General features: G+C 38.3%; 1 protein-coding gene, 1 long non-coding RNA gene and 1 other non-coding gene across 3 annotated transcripts in view; 2 read left to right on the top strand and 1 right to left on the bottom strand.

Annotated features, from left to right (window-relative positions):
• The window catches only part of LOC127102402 (uncharacterized), a 94,607-nt gene that overhangs the window by 21,522 nt on the left and 54,824 nt on the right, over positions 1–18,261 (bottom strand). The gene's annotated exons all lie outside the window — the stretch shown is intronic.
• Positions 176–17,682, top strand: LOC127107824 (uncharacterized). Its single transcript, XR_007795829.1, has 5 exons — positions 176–746; positions 981–1,091; positions 1,193–1,273; positions 15,881–17,002; positions 17,097–17,682. It is a non-coding gene; the product is annotated as an uncharacterized LOC127107824 (long non-coding RNA).
• LOC127109848 (small nucleolar RNA R71) lies at positions 12,951–13,057 on the top strand. Its single transcript, XR_007797097.1, has one exon. It is a non-coding gene; the product is annotated as a small nucleolar RNA R71 (small nucleolar RNA).

The raw sequence follows: 18,261 nt of genomic DNA, 5'->3' as shown, positions 1-18,261 counted from the left end.
GTGTATTAAGAAATGCCCAAATATATTTATTGAAATTTTGTTGCCCTATAGGTATTTGGGCTTTTGCATCAAATTCACATTTGTCTAATTTTATTTGGGCTTTAGCAATGACCTGATAAGTCTTCCAACTAAACCCTAGACTCATTGTGTTACACCATTTTTATTGTGATGTGTGCTACTTTGTTTCCTTATCTTTTTGTGTGAGAACTATTGTTTTTGAACCTTTTTCTCTCTTCCCCTTCCTTTCTACAAATTATCCCTCATTTGGATCTAGGTAAGCCATTACCATTCAGGGTTTCAACAATATTTTTGTTATCAAAACCAAACTCCATATTCCGAAAACAACAATATAAGGCTATTTACATGGATTTTTAAATCGAGAAAGCTTTCTCCATTAAGACGTCTTTGTTTACCTTTATGCTATGAGAGATAATCGCGAGAGCTTCACCTTTTCTATAAGAGCTAATCGCGAGAGCTTCCCCTCAAAGTTCCCGTTAACCTTTGCATGCTAAGCTAGCATCCGAGATGCATTTTATCCAACCATTTCCAGGAAGTTTCCAATGAAATCGATGTTTATTTTCATCATCTAGTTTTCTATTGTTATCATAGTACTTGTCGTCCATATTCTTGTTCTGATTCTTCCTAATATTCGCCTATTTTTATTTTTTCATGTTGTTCTTTCAATGCTTATCTTCACTTTGCCTTTGCTTTCTGATTTCTCCATCTTCCTCCTTATTTATCCTGAGGTTAGTGTCATGCTTCTTAATAATAACCTTGCATTTCAAGTGGTTTTCCATTGAGGTTTTGCTAATGTTTGTATCTTCGGTGCAAGTTTTATGATTATCTTTGTTGAGCTTAGTTGTTTCCTTAAGACGACTGTTTATTCCTTCGAACTCTTTCGTGTTGATTCTATGGTGAGTGTTAGATTCTTGATACTTGATAATTTTATTATTTATGATCTGATGTTTGATATTTTTTAGGCTATACCTTGGTGTATCAGTGTTATCATGATGTTTGTGGCTCTCTGTGTTAGTGTTACACGTCTTATCCTTGGCTTTTCTGGGTGAAGCATTGTGTTGATCATTATTGATGTAAGTATTTGTACTAAAGACCCTATTGATTTTATCCTTCTCTGATTTTCTATTGACTTCTTGGTTTGTTGTTTGAGCCTATTTGGTTTTGCTTTTTTTAGGGGGAGCAATCCTCATATTATTTTGATAGTGATACCTATTTTGGCAAATGTGGCGGTCATTATCCTTGTTCTGATGTTGAGGTAAGTTCATATGAATTCTCTTATTGATGTAAGTTTTGTTAAAATGAGGGTTTAAGCCTTTGTTATTGTCCTTTTCAGTGTTGAGATTATTCTTGGCTGGCTTGTGTAAAAGGTAGCGGTCCTTGAACTTTTGGATAACTTGTTCTATGACATCATTAACATTGATGATAGTGTTTTCAAAAACCAGGTGATTTTTTAGCCATCCAAATGAGGTTTATAATGGTAAAAATTAAATTTGTGTTATAGTCATCCATGATAGGTTTATAATGGTATCTTAGCTGCCTAAAGCCTAATACACCTTTGTGCTTGTGGTTGCATAGATCTGTCCACTTCCTCTAATGAAGTTTCTTATTGTTATTATTGTCACCCCACAAAAAATTCTTTGTCATATTCTTAATATTTGTGCAAATAGACTTTAGGGATGATGAAAGATCTCATTATATAGGTAGGTATAGCTTGGACTACAACTTTAATGAGAGAAGCATGTCCTGCCTAAGATAAATAATTAGTATTCCAACCCATAAATTTTTTCCTAACTCTATTTATGAGAAATTGAAAAGTTTGTTTTTGATGGATTTATATAGGCAGGGAGTCCCAAATAGTTATGCGTTTGGTCTTTGAAGGGAATTATTATCCATTTAATAAAAGTTTCATTATTGCTATAAACAACAGCTTAAAAACCATTGCGTTATCAAGATCCTAAAATTTTGTTAAAAACCGTCCCATATTCACTTTAAGCTACACTTTGATGTGAATCTATATGTAAACAAAGATACAATGTGAGTCTACTTTATGTGAACTATACTTAAACAAATATACGATGTGAATCTATATTTAAACAAATAATCAAGTTCTTTGATGGCAATTGAACATTATTAACTATTGAGCATTAGAATTATTTTATTTACAATTTAGATATAGTTTATAGGGTTAATGCATATTCCCCCTGCCATATTGATGCGAATCGTGACTATATATAAAATATAGTCTATCGGGTACTTGACTGCAAGTGCACAGTCCAGTCGTTTTAGTTTTAAAAGATATCGAACCCACAGGGACCTATGGTCAAACTAGTGTTACTAACGTCACTATGTTTAGCTAAGGGAATGATTTATAGAAGTTCGGGTGCAGAATATTAAATCTAAGAGAAATTTAGTTTTAAGAAAGAATTGATGGAAGGAATCAGTATGCAACACATTAATCGTCAGGGATTCGATAAGTCACCGGTGAATAGTTTAAATACCAAATATATTTCAGTAGAAAATATTTATTTAAAAGGCTTTATCTCACACTCTCGTGATTGTTGATTCGGCCCATAGCTTTAAGTCAGAATGTACGCTCTCGCTGTCCCATTTGAAGTTAAAAATACTTTTTGAAAATAAATAAGTTCTAATTGCTTTTAAAGTGCTCTTGCTATATTTAAAATCAATGCCTAGTTTTTACTATCCAGCTCAAGCCTCACGCTCTCGCGATTGTTGGTTCTCACCTTAGTTAATTTCTGACTCTCGTGGCAAAATCCTATTAAATAGCTTCTCACTTTTGTGACAAAGTTAATTAAATTTAAATTAAAAACCTCAGCCTAAAAGATTGTTTGAGAAAAAGAGTTTTCACCGATTATTATTAAATCCCATCCAATTAAATTGTTACATACCAATACCGGTAGTTTAGCCGGACATGTTAAATAGCGCAAACATAGAGCATAAACAGATTAACAGTGAAACAAACATAATTATAACAATAACAAAACAATGATAATAATAATTGAATAAAAACCTGGCAATTGGATTAACAAAGTACGACCAATCTTGGAGTACTTGAGCAGTCCTCCACAAGTCGGTAGGATTCTGCTTCTTCAATACAATTTCTTACTAAATTAAATAAAGTGTAGTAGTTCCCCAGTGTAGGAAACTACTACTATGGCTAACTGGAAAACGGGAAGGAAAAGAGAAAACGGGAATTCTAAAACGGAATGGTAACTGAATTACGGTAAGGGAAAGAAAGTTGTTGAAGGAAAATAATGCTCAAAAGTTAAAATGCTGTAGAAAAATAAATTGCAGAGAGAATGTGTAAAACCATCCCCAGTTTTTTTCCAACTTCTGTCCTTTATATATTCCTTTGGTGGGTCTTGGCAGTTGAGAAAATTAAGGAAGACTGGTTGAGAGAGGAATCCACGAGGGAGTCATTCTGTTGGAGAGAATTTAGGCACGTTTGGTTGCCTCTGATGACTGCTTCAAAGCGTAAAATCTGGCCGTGTGACGCTCGTCATGAGCCTGTGACGGTCGTCATGGGTCTGTGACGGTCGTCACAGGCTGGGCCGTGCCGGTCGTCATGCACCGAGTGACGGTCGTCACATCAGCAAATTCTGTCTTCTGGTTTTTCTGTGCTTTCTCATCTGTTTCTTCTTCTTTTTCTTCCTTTTCTACATTTTGCTCATTAATGCTTGGAGATTTAAATACCTGCAAAAATAACTCGAATACTTGTGGAATAATCGGGATATTAACTAAAGTGGTATGATCTTTGAGTGTAAATCAAGGCAAATATCTGATGCATTTTCGCGTTATCAAACTCCCCTAAACTTGAGTCTTTGCTTCTCCTCAAGCAAATGAAATTTGAAAACAAAGTTAAACGCGAATACATTACCCATTTGTACGTGGTTGTCAGGTGGATTGTTAAGATGGCCGATATTCAAGTAAAACACTAAAGATACAGTGACGACACAAGCATTAAGCATTAGCATAGATCTCTCCTTTGCACAAGCCAGTTTGAATCATGCTATTATAGCTCAACCTAGTGTCTCTCGTTCCTATTTCACCCGGTTTGATTCTAGCGCAATCACATTAAACCCTTTGCCTCCGAACGCACTTAGTGATGTAGCCGGTTAGTGACTTTGATCCTTTTCTTAGCACAGGGTCTGGTACACTAGTGTGGTACCCCTTTATACATCCCTTTTTTGAAGGTTGTGGGGGATCGAACCGTAGTTCGCCCTACCGAGTCCAGTACCAGGTACCTCTGAACCAACCTGCCGGGGTTTCTGTTCCTTCTTTTTGTATATCTTTGCAACCTTTTGTATGGTTCTTTTGTAAATCTCATGATACCAAAAGGTATGAAGGATTCTCTTTAATTCGTAGGCATCAAACACTTATATTCATTGGCTCTTCACATGGGTTGTGCTTGAGACAATGCTGACTGCTAGCATAAACTACTAGGGGTTAATTTAGAACGGAGGCTTAAGGTATCGGTATAATGGTTATTCAAACTGATCTCGTAGAAGTGAGGGATCTAAGGTGTCAGGATGATATCAATCTTGTTAGATCTTTCTCAGTTTCCTAACAGAACCTCTGTAAGACAACTTATATACTCGTAGGGAATGCATTAAATCTTAAGGAAAAAAATTTTGTTATGCCAAATTATGTATAAATGATTGATAAGGACAAACAAAAATTGTTGTATTGGTTGAAAATACTAACAATAGAAACAAGTAGAGGAGTGATAAGGATTTCCTCCCACATTTAATCAATGCATTGTCCTCAATGCGACAATATACAGAATAAAAAGAAAGAAACATGAAGGTCACTACTCGTCGTTACGCTGTTGGCTTCTGCGTGCTCTTGCTCGTGCGCGCTCACCTTTTCCTCGCGGGGTAGGATCCAATCCTACATGCTGAGTGTACTCCTGGATGGCATCTACGCGATATGTCAGGGCACTCATCTGGTCTGAAAGCTCCGCCATCCCCTGGTCATGCCAGTTTGCATAGTCGTGTTGATCCCGCTGTATTTGCTAGATCGCTTGCATCATTTCCATCTGGCGTTCTTCCATCCTCTGGTTGTGTCGCAGCATCTCAGCGTAGATGTTTTCCATGGTGGCGGGTCTTCGCTCGCTTCTTCTCTGCCCTCGGGAAGATGTCTCTGCAGCGTACTCCTGAGGTGGTTGTGGCACGCCTCGGTTAAGCTCCTCCTCGACTTCATCTGTTTCATTATCAGGATCTCTTTCATTTACCTTAGGGGCATCCAAATCAAAAATCCAATTCGCCATATTTTACAAATCTGTTCGATTCCTGTTGGGCATGATGATGCTTCGAACTATCTTGTTTCTGACAACAGGATGATACTTCCCGTCGTCTATGGCTTTGATCAGGTGTGAAGCACGGCAGTCGTCAATGTCGAGGAACTCGGCTGGCAAGGCTGGCAAGTTGGCTAGCCTATCTCCCAGATTCAAGCCTAGTGCTATAGAGTTGATGATTCCCCCAAAACAAAACGCCTGGCTGTCTCTCATGCACGCATCATGGACGTTGGCTAACAAGAAAGGAGTAGCATTGAACGCAATTGGGGTAAACACACAGTGAAGAAGGAAAAGTTCCATGGAGTTTACTTTATGATTGCTGACTCTTCCAAAAACTATGTGCCCCATATGTTGCGTTAAGCGTATCCCAGCTCATGGCGTTCATGTTGGTGAGGCTATGCCATACTTGAAATGCTACCTCTGACCATCCGTCAGGGATACAACAATGAACTCCTTCTCCATGTCGGAAGCTAAGCATTCGCGCTATCTGAGTTTGGTTTAGGGAATACTCGATGCCGAACATTCTAAATATGGCGACTCCGGTGAGAAAATGAGTTGCGCTAGGGGGTGTAATATAGGAGAAGGAACTCAGGAATTCCAGGGTCAGCGCTTCGTAGGTTGGTTGCGGTATGGTACACAGTTGCGTCAAGATGGAGTTGGTCAGCATCCACCCTACGCCATCCAAAAGCCCCAGCTCCGTCAGGCATTCATTATCAACATACCTTGTAGCTTGGACTGAGCGTTGGTAGAACTTGAGGTAGTTGTCTCTTTGGCGTTTGCCGGCTTCTCCATTTCTGAATACGACGGTTGAGAGGTCGGGAGTAGCTCTTTCTTGACGGGCCATTGGTGTGATTTATGGAACTTTTGGTGTTGGTGGGTGAGATGGATATGGTGAGTTACACGCTTCTCGCTTAAGAGGATGTAAAGAATTGAATAATACAGAGAAGAGTGGTGTGAGTAGGATGCTTGATGAGGAAGAAGAGAGGAAGTACGTCTGTATTTATAGGCGCTTCCTCTGGTTTCATGACGATCGTCACAGGGGTGTGACTGTCGTCACGCGCAACGGGTACGTAACGGTCGTCTGCAACGGTCAGATGTTCGTAACGGTCATTTGCATGCCGTGTGACGATCGTGGGGATCCGTGACGGTCGTCACATCTGTGAGATGGGCGTCACATTATATGTGACGGTTGTCACACGCTTGTTTGCAATTTTTTTTCATTTTTTCATTAAATGTTGCAGCAGTTTAATACAGTATAATATGATAACTGAGCAATTGAATTTAAAAGCATAAATAAATAAATGTAGAAGCATAAATAGATAAATAAATATAGAAGCATAAATAAATGAATATCAATGTTATTGAATTAATAGATTAAAATGTAATATAAGAAAAAATTTAATAACGATAAAAGAGAAATAAACAAAAGTAATAAAATAAATGTGCTCCCTCCCCACACAAAACATAACAGTGTCCTCGTTGCTTAGTGCGAGTAGGAGAGATCAGTGGTTAGTAATATTAGCCACGGTTCTGTCCCAATGCAGCTACAGCCTGGTTTAGGTGATGAAACTACTCGACGGCTATATCCATCAGACCTAAGATATCAAAGTGCATGATCTTTATCTCTTCTTTCACAGTTGTGATGTCAGCATGGAAATCATTTAGACAGGTAAGAAGCATGGCAGGATTATCAGCATATGATGGAGGTTCCGGTTCATCAATGTTATAGTAGTTGGGAGGTGTTTTAGGGTCAGATTACTCAACATGGATAGGGTCATTGAAATACTTGTATGTAGGCGGTGTCTCAGGGGGTGAAGGTGGATCAATTGGGTGTTCATCTAAGTCATAAAGCCAGTTATTGCGGTTGTGAACACTCGTTCTCTCATGGTTAGGCAAGGTAAATAGTCTGACCACTTCGTTATTGATTAGGTAATCAAAAGTATCTGACCCAAGGTTACCTATGATTCTACGGTTAAGGCAAAATTCAATATCCATGGGTCGGATGTTTCCAAATGGTACATGGTCGTAAAGTGGGTGTCTAAGTCCGATGGCATCTGCTATCATGGTTACTAGGCCACCTATTATTATTGGGGTGTGATTGTTCTTAGCAAGGTGAACGAATCTCTCCATCATGAATGTCACGACATTGACATGTCGACCTTGATCGACACATAGAAAGATGAAAAGTTCGTCGTGGGACACTATGGTGTTGTTCTCTTCCTTACCAGACAGGGTGTGGGCTAGTATTTTATGGAAGTAGAGGATAACAAGGTTGTGGATCATTTTGGAGTGCATCTCGTTTGGGTTAGGGTTGTAGTCTCCAATTAAGCTACCCCAAAAGTGATCTAGGTCGATGTCATCGATTAGTTCCTCCTGGCGGGTAGTAAAAACGAATGGGCCACTAGGAAATCCTAGGAAGTCAGCAAGGTCTATAAGGTTATAGGTAAAGTCCATGCTAAACAGCCTAAAGAATATCAACCCTTTGTTAAGTCCGTAACCATGCTCGGGGTTGTAAACTAGGGAGCTAAGGAATTCTAGGGTTAGTTCATGGTAAGTGACAAACCTTCTCCTAATAGCAGCATTCTCCCACCCTAGCTGGTTAAACATAAATAGGATGCTATCTCGGATACCTAACATATCCATGGTAGGTCCATCATAATATATGGATAAAGCCATATCCTTCCGAGCTAGATAATCATACCGCCTTCTCTGAACTCTGCCTCTAAAAACTGTATCTACTGGTTGCATGATGAAAGTTAGTAACTAACTAGTTACTAATTCGCCTGTTGATCATTATTTAATGTTACTAAGTTAGTAACTAGAAGCAACGAGTATCACTGCATAGAATCAAGGAAAGGGGAGCAAAAATAGAGAATAAAATCAAAGAAGGAAAATACTATGTAATAAAGATAACTAATAAAAAAAAAAGTCGGGTTGTCTCCCACTAAGCACTTTGTTTATTGTCAAAAGTTCGACAGTAACATTGCGATGTACTAGTTTTGTGGTTGGGCGGGCAGCTCTATAAGTCTTAGACTATTTGAATAGTCTCTATTTTCAATATTATGATAATATTTTAAACGCTGCCCGTTTACCATAAATGGTTCACTATTTCGACCTTTGATTTCTATCCCACCGCTTTTGAGGACTTTAGTGATTTCGAAAGGGCCTGACCACCTAGATTTAAGTTTTCCCGGAAAAAGTTTAAGTCTCGAATTGAATAGTAGTACTATGTCGCCGACATTAAACTCTTTCCTAGATATACATTTGTCGTGCCATCTTTTGGTTCGCTCTTTGTATATCCTGGCATTCTCATAGGCATCTAGTCAAAGTTCTTCCAATTCGTGAATGTCCAGAATTCGTTTCTCACATGCGGAAGTATAGTTTATATTTAGGGTCTTAATTGCCCTGTAAGCTTTGTGTTCTAATTCCACAGGGAGATGACATGATTTACCATAGACTAGTTTAAAGGGTGCGGTCCCTATTGGGGTTTTGTAAGCTGTCCTATAGGCCCACAGAGCTTCGTTTAGTTTAGATGACCAGTCTTTTCTGGATGTTCCTACAGTCTTTTCTAGAATTTTTTTGATCTCTCGATTCGAGACTTCGACTTGCCCACTAGTTTGTGGGTGATAAGGTGTTGCTACACGGTGTCGAACTCCATACTTCAGAAGAAGTTTTCCAAAAATGTTTGATATGAAATGGGAGCCACCGTCACTAACTACTAGTTTTGGTACACCGAATCTAGGAAAGATGATGTTCTTGAATAACTTAATCACTACTCGTGTGTCATTTGTCGGAGAAGCTACAACCTCGATCCATTTTGAAACATAGTCGACAGCAACGAGTATGTACTTATTACCAAAAGAAGATGGGAATGGTCCCATGAAGTCAATCCCCCATACATAGAAGACTTCTACTTCTAAGATTCCTGTTTGTGGCATTTCATCGCGTCTTGAGATGTTACCAGTGCGTTGGCACCGGTCGCATTTCATGAACGCATTATGGACATCTTTCAATAGAGTAAGACAAAAGAGGCCCGATTGTAGGATCTTAGTACAGGTCTTTGAGGTACTTGCGTGCCCACCATAGGGAGTGGAATGACAATGGGAGATTATGTCATCTATTTCATCCTCAGGAACACATCGACGGAAAATACCGTCAGTACCTCTTTTGAAAAGCAGAGGTTCATCCCAGTAGTATTGTTTTAGGTCATGGAAGAATTTCTTCTTTTGTTGGTAAGATAGGTCCGGTGGAAGTACTCCAACAGCTAGGTAGTTGACAAAATCAGCATACCATGGCAGAGTTACATTCGCATGAATTTCTTCCACGGATTCTTCTATTTCGGTGTCATTTATTGTTAATTCAGACATGTCGCTTTCCATTTGGGCTATGAGTCGTTCGTAAGGGAAATCGTCATTAATTGGAATTTGTTTAGGCTTATTCCCTTCGATTCATGATAAGTGATCCGCTACTACGTTTTCAGTACCTTTCTTATCTTTTATCTCTAAGTCAAATTCTTGTAAGAGTAGGATCCATCTTAAAAGTCTTGGTTTGCCATCCTTCTTACTTAACAGATATCTAATAGCGGCGTGGTCAGTATAGATAATAATTTTCGCCCCTACTAGGTAGGAACGGAACTTGTCGAAGGCGAACACGACGGCTAAAAGTTCCTTTTCAGTGGTAGCATATTTCATTTGGGTTGTATCTAGTGTTCTACTTGCATAGTAAATAGCATGAAGTTTCTTATCCTTTCTTTGTCCTAGTACTGCGCCTACTGCGTAATCACTCGCATCACACATGATTTCGAAAGGTAATCTCCAGTCACGTGGTTGCATTATGGGTGCGGTGATTAAAGATGGTTTTAGTTGATTGAACGTTGTTAAACATTTTTCATCAAAGATAAAATCAACGTCTTTCATTAATAAACCCGTAAGTGGCTTGGTAATTTTTTAGAAATCTTTGATAAAATGTCGGCAGAAATCGGCGCGTCCTAAAAAGCTTCGTATTTCTCGTGCGGTTTTCGGAGGTTGAAGGTTCTCTATGATTTCGATCTTAGCTTTGTCTACTTCAATTCCTCTATCAGATACCACGTGACCTAACACGATTCCTTGTTGGACCATGAAATGTCATTTCTCCCAGTTCAAAACGAGATTTACCTTTATGCATCTTTCGAGTACCATTTCAAGGTTTGATAGACATCCTTCGAAACTCTGCCCACAAACAGAAAAGTCATCCATAAAAACTTCCATAATGTCGTCTATAAAATCAGTGAAGATCGACATCATGCATCTTTGGAATGTTGCGGGAGCGTTGCATAATCCAAATGGCATTCGTCGGTAAGCGAATGTACCATAAGGGCATGTGAAGGTCGTCTTTTCTTGGTCGTCAGGATGGATTGGGATTCGAAAGAATCCTGAATAACCGTCTAGATAGCAGAAGTGGGAATGCTTAGCCAATCGTTCAAGAATTTGATCAATGAAGGGTAGAGGAAAATGATCTTTCCGAGTGGCTTTGTTTAGTTTTCTTTAGTTGATGCACATTCTACTTCCGGTTGCAACTCTTTGTGTTATAGATTTTCCCTTATCATTCTTAACAACTGTAACACCCCCTTTCTTGGGTACTACATGAACGGGGCTAACCCATTGACTATCAGAGATCGGGTATATGATTCCAACATCTAGTATCTTCTTTACTTCATCCTTGACTACCGTACTTAGGATTGGGTTGATCCTTCTCTGGTGTTCTCTAGAGGTTTTACAATCTTCCTCCAGCATAATGTGATGCATACAGATAGAAGGACTTATTCCTTTTAGATCTGTCCCAAGTCAGCATTAACTATTACTGGTCTTTTCAGTTCAGTGTCTAGGAATTTGTATCTTAGGTTCTTTGGTAGTGCTTTTAATTCCAAGTCAGGTTTCTTTGGGCATCGCATGTGGTTGGGCGTAAGTGCTAAGCATTCGCTTAGACTTTCGTTTTGGTATGGTTCATGCCAATTATCGTCTTCAAATATTGGAGGGATTTGGATTTTCATTATATCAGAGTATGTGGTTTCTTGCATCTCCATCTCTCTTACTTGCATAGTAAGAATGGCCTTCCTAATATAATAGGTGTACTGGAATCTTCTTTGATGTCCATGATTATGAAGTCTGTAGGAATGTAGAATTGTCTTACACGTACGGGGACATTCTCTAGTATACCAACAAGATATTTGATTGAGCGGTCAGCTAATTGAACAGACGTCTTGGTCGGTCTTAATTCTCCCATACTGAGCCTTTTGTAGATGGTTAAGGGCATTACACTGATGCTGGCTCCTAGATCGCATAAAGCTTTGTCTATGACGAATTTTCCAATGACGCAGGGTATGGAAAAACTACCTGGGTCTTTTAGTTTGGGAGGCATGTTATTTTGGATTATTGCGCTACACTCGGCAGTAAGTGTAACTGTTTCGTTATCCTCAATCTTTTTCCTATTAGATAGGATTTCCTTAAGGAATTTGGCATATGAGGGCATTTGTGTGATGGCTTCTGTAAAGGGTATTGTAATGTTCAGTTGTTTCAGAAGTTAAAAAAATGTCCTAAATTGACTCGCAGTTTTAGAACTTGTGAGTCTTTGAGGATACGGAATGGGTGGTTTATAAGGAGGTGGAGGCACATAAGGTTTTTCTTTCTCTTCGGCCTCTTGGGTAGTATCTTCTATTTCCTTTGGTTCACTCACCTTCTCAGTTGATGTTTTGTCTGGTTTTTGGTACATGGTAGGGTTTTGGAGTCTTGGATCCAAGGGTCCGTCTATTTCTTTTCGACTCCTCAGTATAACGGCATTTGCATGTCCTTTTGGATTAGGTTGCGGCTGTCCAGGAAATGTTCCAGCTGGAGCGGTTGTAGATGCTTGATGTTGAGCCACTTGTGAAATCTGTGTTTCAAGCATTTTATTGTGGGTGGCTAAGGCGTCTACTTTGCTCTCTAGTTGTTTAAGTTGCTCGGTAGTATGTATGTTTTGGTTCAAGAAGTCTTTGTTTGTCTGGGCTTGGGTAGCTATGAAGCTTTCCATCATTAATTCGAGATTTGACTTCCTAGGCATGTTATGAGCATTATTAGTTGGCTTTTGATATCCAGGCGGAACAGCTGGTGCTTGGCCAGGTGCATACAGGGCGTTGTTATTCTTATACAAAAAATTAGGATGGTTTTTCCAGCCTGGGTTGTAGGTATTCGAATAAGGATTTCCTTGTGCGTAATTCACTTGATCGGTTGGGACTCCTGCTAATATCTGACATTCTTGTGCAGTGTGTCCAGGGTTTCCACATAACTCACAGTTTAGAGTTACAGCAGCCACGGTGGCTGCGGGTGGTATGGTCAAGTTGTCTAATTTTTGAACAAGGGCATCTACCTTGGCATGAACATGGTCAAGGCTACTGATTTCGTACATTCCACTCTTTGTTTGGGACTTTTCTACTGGAGTTCTTTCACCTCCCCATTGGCAATGGTTTTGGGCCATGTTTTCAATGAGTTGATAGGCTTCGTTGTATGGCTTATCCATAAGTGCACCGCCCGCGGCAACGTCTACTATCAGTCTTGTGTTATACAAAAGCCCATTGTAAAATGTGTGAATGATCACCCAGTCTTCGAGACTGTGATGTGGACATATCCTCATCATGTCTTTGTATCTCTCCCACGCTTCGTAGAGAGATTCTACATTCTTTTGTCGAAATCCGTTGATTTGAGCTCTCAGCATAGCAGTTTTGCTCGGCGGAAAATATCGGGATAAGAAAACGTTCTTCAGTCCTTTCCATGTCGTAACGGAGTTGGAGGACAAGGATTGCAACCAAGCCCAAGCTCTGTCTCTTAGTGAGAAAGGAAAGAGGCGCATTCTTATCGCATCTTGAGATACACCATTCGCCTTTAAAGTGTCTGCGTACTGCACAAACTTGGTCAGGTGTTCATTAGGGTTGTCCGTAGGATTTCCAACAAATTGGTGTTGTTGGGCGGCTAATAATAATGAGGGTTTCAGCTCAAAATCGTTTTGATTGATAGCGGGGGCAGCAATGTTGTTGTGAGGTTCTTGTTGGGACGGGGTAGCATAGAATTTAAGAGGACGATTCTGTGGGACTTCGTCAGCCATGGTTGGCTTATCGTTTTGTTTAGTAGGAAAGAAGATATCAGGAATATCATACCTTTGTTGGTACTCTAGTATTCAGCGTCTTATATATAAGAAACGCTCTAGTTCTTGGATTGGTGGTGCTAAGTTATCGCCTTGTGAGCGAGTACTTGGCATACAATCAGGGGAAGTAAGGGAAAGAAGATTAGTTTTTATTTTTACCTTAGTCTATACCGTGCAACGAAAGAATCACACTATTCGACTAAAACAGGTCCCCCGCAACGGCGCCAAAAACTTGATGCGAATTGTGACTATATATAAAATATAGTCTATCAGGTACTTGACTGCAAATGCACAGTCCAGTCGTTTTAGTTTTAAAAGATATCGAACCCACAAGGACCTATGGTCAAACTAGTGTTAGTAACGTCACTATGTTTAGCTAAGGGGATGATTTATAGAAGTTCGGGTGCAGAACATTAAATCTAAGAGAAATTTAGTTTTAAGAAAGAATTGATGGAAGGAATCAGTATGCAACGTATTAATCGTTAGGGATTCGATAAGTCACCGGTGAATAGTTTAAATACCAAATATCTTTCAGTAGAAAATATTTATTTAAAAGGCTTTATCTCACACTCTTGTGATTGTTGATTCGGCCCATAGCTTTAAGTCAGAATGTACACTCTCGCTGTCCCATTTGAAGTTAAAAATACTTTTTGAAAATAAATAAGTTCTAATTGCTTTTAAAGTGCTCTCGTTGTTTTTAAAATCAATGCCTAGTTTTTACTATCCAGCTCGAGCCTCACGCTCTCGCGATTGTTGGTTCTCACCTTAGCTAATTTCCCACTCTCGTGGCAAACTCCTATTAAATAGCTTCTCACTTTTGTGACAAAGTTAATTAAATTTAAATTAAAAACCTCAGCCTAAAGATTGTTTGAGAAAAAGAGTTTTCACCGATTATTATTAAATCCCATCCAATTAAATTGTTACATACCGATACCGGTAGTTTAGCCGGACATGTTAAATAGCGCAAACACAGAGCATAAACAGATTAACACTGCAGCAAACATAATTATAACAATAACAAAACAATGATAATAATAATTGAATAAAAACCTGGCAATTGGATTAACAGAGTACGACAAATCTTGGAGTACTTGAGTAGTCCTCCACAAGTCGATAGGATTCTGCTTCTTCAATATAATTTCTTACTAAATTAAATAAAGTGTAGTAGTTCCCTAGTGTAGGAAACTACTACTATGGCTAACTGGAAAACAGGAAGGAAAAGAGAAAAGGGGAATTCTAAAACGGAATGGTAACTGAATTACGGTAAGGAAAGAAAGTTGCTGAAGGAAAATAATGCTCAAAAGTTAAAATGCTATAGAAAAATAAATTGCAGAGAGAATGTGTAAAACCGTCCCAGTTTTTTTCCAACTTTTGTCCTTTATATATTCCTTTGGTGGGTCTTGGCAGTTGAGAAAATTAAGGAAGACTGGTTGAGTGAGGAATCCACGAGGAAGTCATTCTGTTGGAGAGAATTTATGCACGTTTGGTTACCTCTGATGACTGCTTCAAAGCGTAAAACCTGGCCGTGTGACGCTCGTCATGGGCCTGTGACGGTCGTCACAGGCTGGGCCGTGCCGGTCGTCATGCACCTTGTGACGGTCGTCACATAATTAAATTTTGTCTTCTGGTTTTTCTGCTTTTTCTGTGCTTTCTCATCTGTTTCTTCTTCTTTTTCTTCCTTTTCTACATTTTTCTCATTAATGCTTGGAGATTTAAATACTTGCAAAAATAACTCGAATACTTGCGGAATAATCAGGATATTAACTAAAGTGGTATGATCTTTGAGTGTAAATTAAGGCAAATATCTGATGCATTTTCGCGTTATCACATATGGGTCATTTTCAAAAAATCCCCTGTAAAATATTTTTTATGAATTCCCCCAACATTTGAAGATTCTCTCACTTTTGACCTTCGTCGGGCCAACTCATCAAAAAAGCTGATGTGGCGCTATTTTTATTTATTTTTCATTTAATCTAATTTCCACATGTGTATTATGGTTTTAAGATGACACAAATGTTCCCAATGTTAAAACAAAATATTTAGAGAGTTGAGAGTGTGTGATTCCCCAGTTAAGGAAAAAACCCTAACATTCCATCCCTTCTCTTTCGTGTTCATTATTCATCCTTGTCCACCATTGAAACACATTGAAGCATTAAACGATCAACATACTTCATATCTTTCATGTCCTATCTGTTTGTAGGGGTCATGTAGTGCAACAAAAAATTATGATTGTAATAAGTTAATCGAATTTGCAGTGGTTCCAATTCATGTTGCAGTAACTTTTACTATTTAAAATTTAGGTTTCCAATGTGTGGGTAAATCGTTGTTGTTTCCTTAAACTATGAATGTTAAACTTATTAATCATATTTTAACTTCGGGGTATATTTGTAATTGTAGAAATTGGGTTATTTAGTGTGATATTTCCCCATGGGGGAAACTTTGTTCACGACATGCACGTGTAATACAAAGGAGGAGTGAAACCAATGTAGAAGGGCAAGAATATGATAAGTGGAGTTTTTTCGAGGAAGTTAGCTTAGTTAAAGACCGGGTTTATGATGGATTTAGACTTTGGAAAAAGATATTAGGACTTCATGAAGGGTTTGTTCACTTCATTGATGATGTACAAGCTGAAAAAATTCTAATCATAGCCTTGGTAGTAATGTTGATGGGCATATATGGGTAGAACATGGTGTTGAAGACATGATAAGCAATGTGTTAAAGCCTGATATTAAACAATTTAGTTAATGTAATGATGATTATATCACTGATGACGATGATAGGGGAATAAGGTTTGATGATACCAAACTATGGTGTAAAAATTCCTTTAGTTTTTACCTAAGTGTGAAGTGTTGATGAACAACCTTAGTGAGTCATTTAATAATAAAATTCTACAAGCTAGAGATAAACCAACTTTGACAATGTGTGAGTGGATTAGGAACTATATAATAAATAGGGTTGCTAACAGTTTGGTTAAGCTTGACAAATGGAAAAACAATGTCATGCTCATACCTAGGAAAAAATTAGATAAGGAAATTTTGTTGAGTGGTCAATGGCTGCCAACATGGAGTAAGGGTGAGTTATGGCAAGTTCATCATACATATAATGGACTTCAGTTTGTAGTTAATCTTGGGGAAAAATTGTACGTGTTGTTTTTGGGACCTAGTGGGGATACCTTGTATACATGTTGTGTCTGCTATGTAGTATCAAAATTTGAACCATGAATCATATGTTGACCCATGTTACACGAGGGAGGCTTATAAAACCTACTATGAAAACAATGTCAGTCCAATCAATGGTATGGACACATGGCCAAATATGGACATTGAGGACATGCTGCCACCTCAGTATAAGAAGGGTCCAGGTAAGCCTAAGAAATTGAGGTTTATAGAGCATGATGAATCTGGGTCTAGGATGAGCAGGCATGGTGTAGCATATAGATGCACAAAGTGTGACAAATTTGGCCATAATTCAAGGAAATGTCATAGCAAAGAACGTGATCTTAATGCATTGAAAAGAAAGGTATTGAATTATGCTTCTTAAGTATTATTCTAATTTTGACAATGTGTAAAATGTTGATGTTTGACATAACTGTTTGCAATATCAATGTGTGTAGAGGAAAACACCAAGGACCAAGGCCTTTGCAAATGATGTTGAAATTGAAGGGGTGTCTAAGATAAATGCTCCTGAAAGTGTGCATGGAATAAATGATCCAAATTTAGATGCACAGCTTAAAGAGATGATGACATATTTTGAACACACAACTGATGTTGCACAAATAGAGAAGGCATAATCTCAAGTGTGCAATACCACCCATGAATGTACACTAACTGAGCATACACAAGAAGAAGAAGTTGTCTAAGCAGTTCCTCAAGAAGTTGTCCAAGAAGTTTCTCAAGAAGTTGACAAAATAGTTGAGAAGAAGAAAAAAGTTGCCAAAGTAGCTGAGAAGAAGAAACAAGTTACTAAAGTAGTTGAGAAGAAGAAACAAGTTTTCGAGGAAGTTAAGAAGAATAAATAAGTTACCAAGGAATTTGAGAAGAAAAAAAAATTGATGTGAATAATACACAGGCATCTAAGAGAAGTAGTGATAGATTGGAATCTGTTTGGAGGTCTAAACATAATGTTGGGCCTGGTTCAACTTCAGTTGCATCATTTGTAGTTGATGAGGAACCTTCTATGAAGAAAATGAGGCCATGGGAGGAAATTTCAGGGAGAATGACTCAGTAATGCTTATTCTTAGGTAGTTTGTAACTTATTAGGAGAATGACTCAATAATGCTTATCTAAGAAACATCTATTTTGTAACTTATATTTTATATACAATATCTTATACTTTTGGGAACATCTTTGTAATACAAACTAGATGCACATGGGAGGAAATTTCAAGGAGAATGACTCAGTAATGCTTATTATTAGGTAGTTTGTAACTCATTAGGAGAATGACTCAATAATGCTTATCTAAGAAACATCTATTTTGTAACTTCTATTTTATATACAATATCTTCTACTTTTGGGAACATCTTTTTAACTTATATGTTATGCACAACATGTTCTACTGTTATATGATTTGGTGCACATTTGTGTTCATCAACTGTTATTCTATTTTGTGCTCATTTGTGTTGAAAAATAAGTTCCAATTTTAAGCATAATTGTGTTGAAAAACATATTACAATTTTGTACACAACTGTGTTGAAAAACATGTTTCAATTTTATGTCATAACAGATTTGCCCAAGGATGCACCAATTACTCAATTATCCTAAATGTTCCAATTATGCACT

The sequence above is a fragment of the Lathyrus oleraceus genome, chromosome 7 (assembly GCF_024323335.1).
Source record: "Lathyrus oleraceus cultivar Zhongwan6 chromosome 7, CAAS_Psat_ZW6_1.0, whole genome shotgun sequence".
Lineage (NCBI taxonomy): Eukaryota > Viridiplantae > Streptophyta > Magnoliopsida > Fabales > Fabaceae > Lathyrus > Lathyrus oleraceus.
Note: the sequence above shows the minus strand (reverse complement) of the source record. Positions and strands in the feature narration are given on the sequence as shown.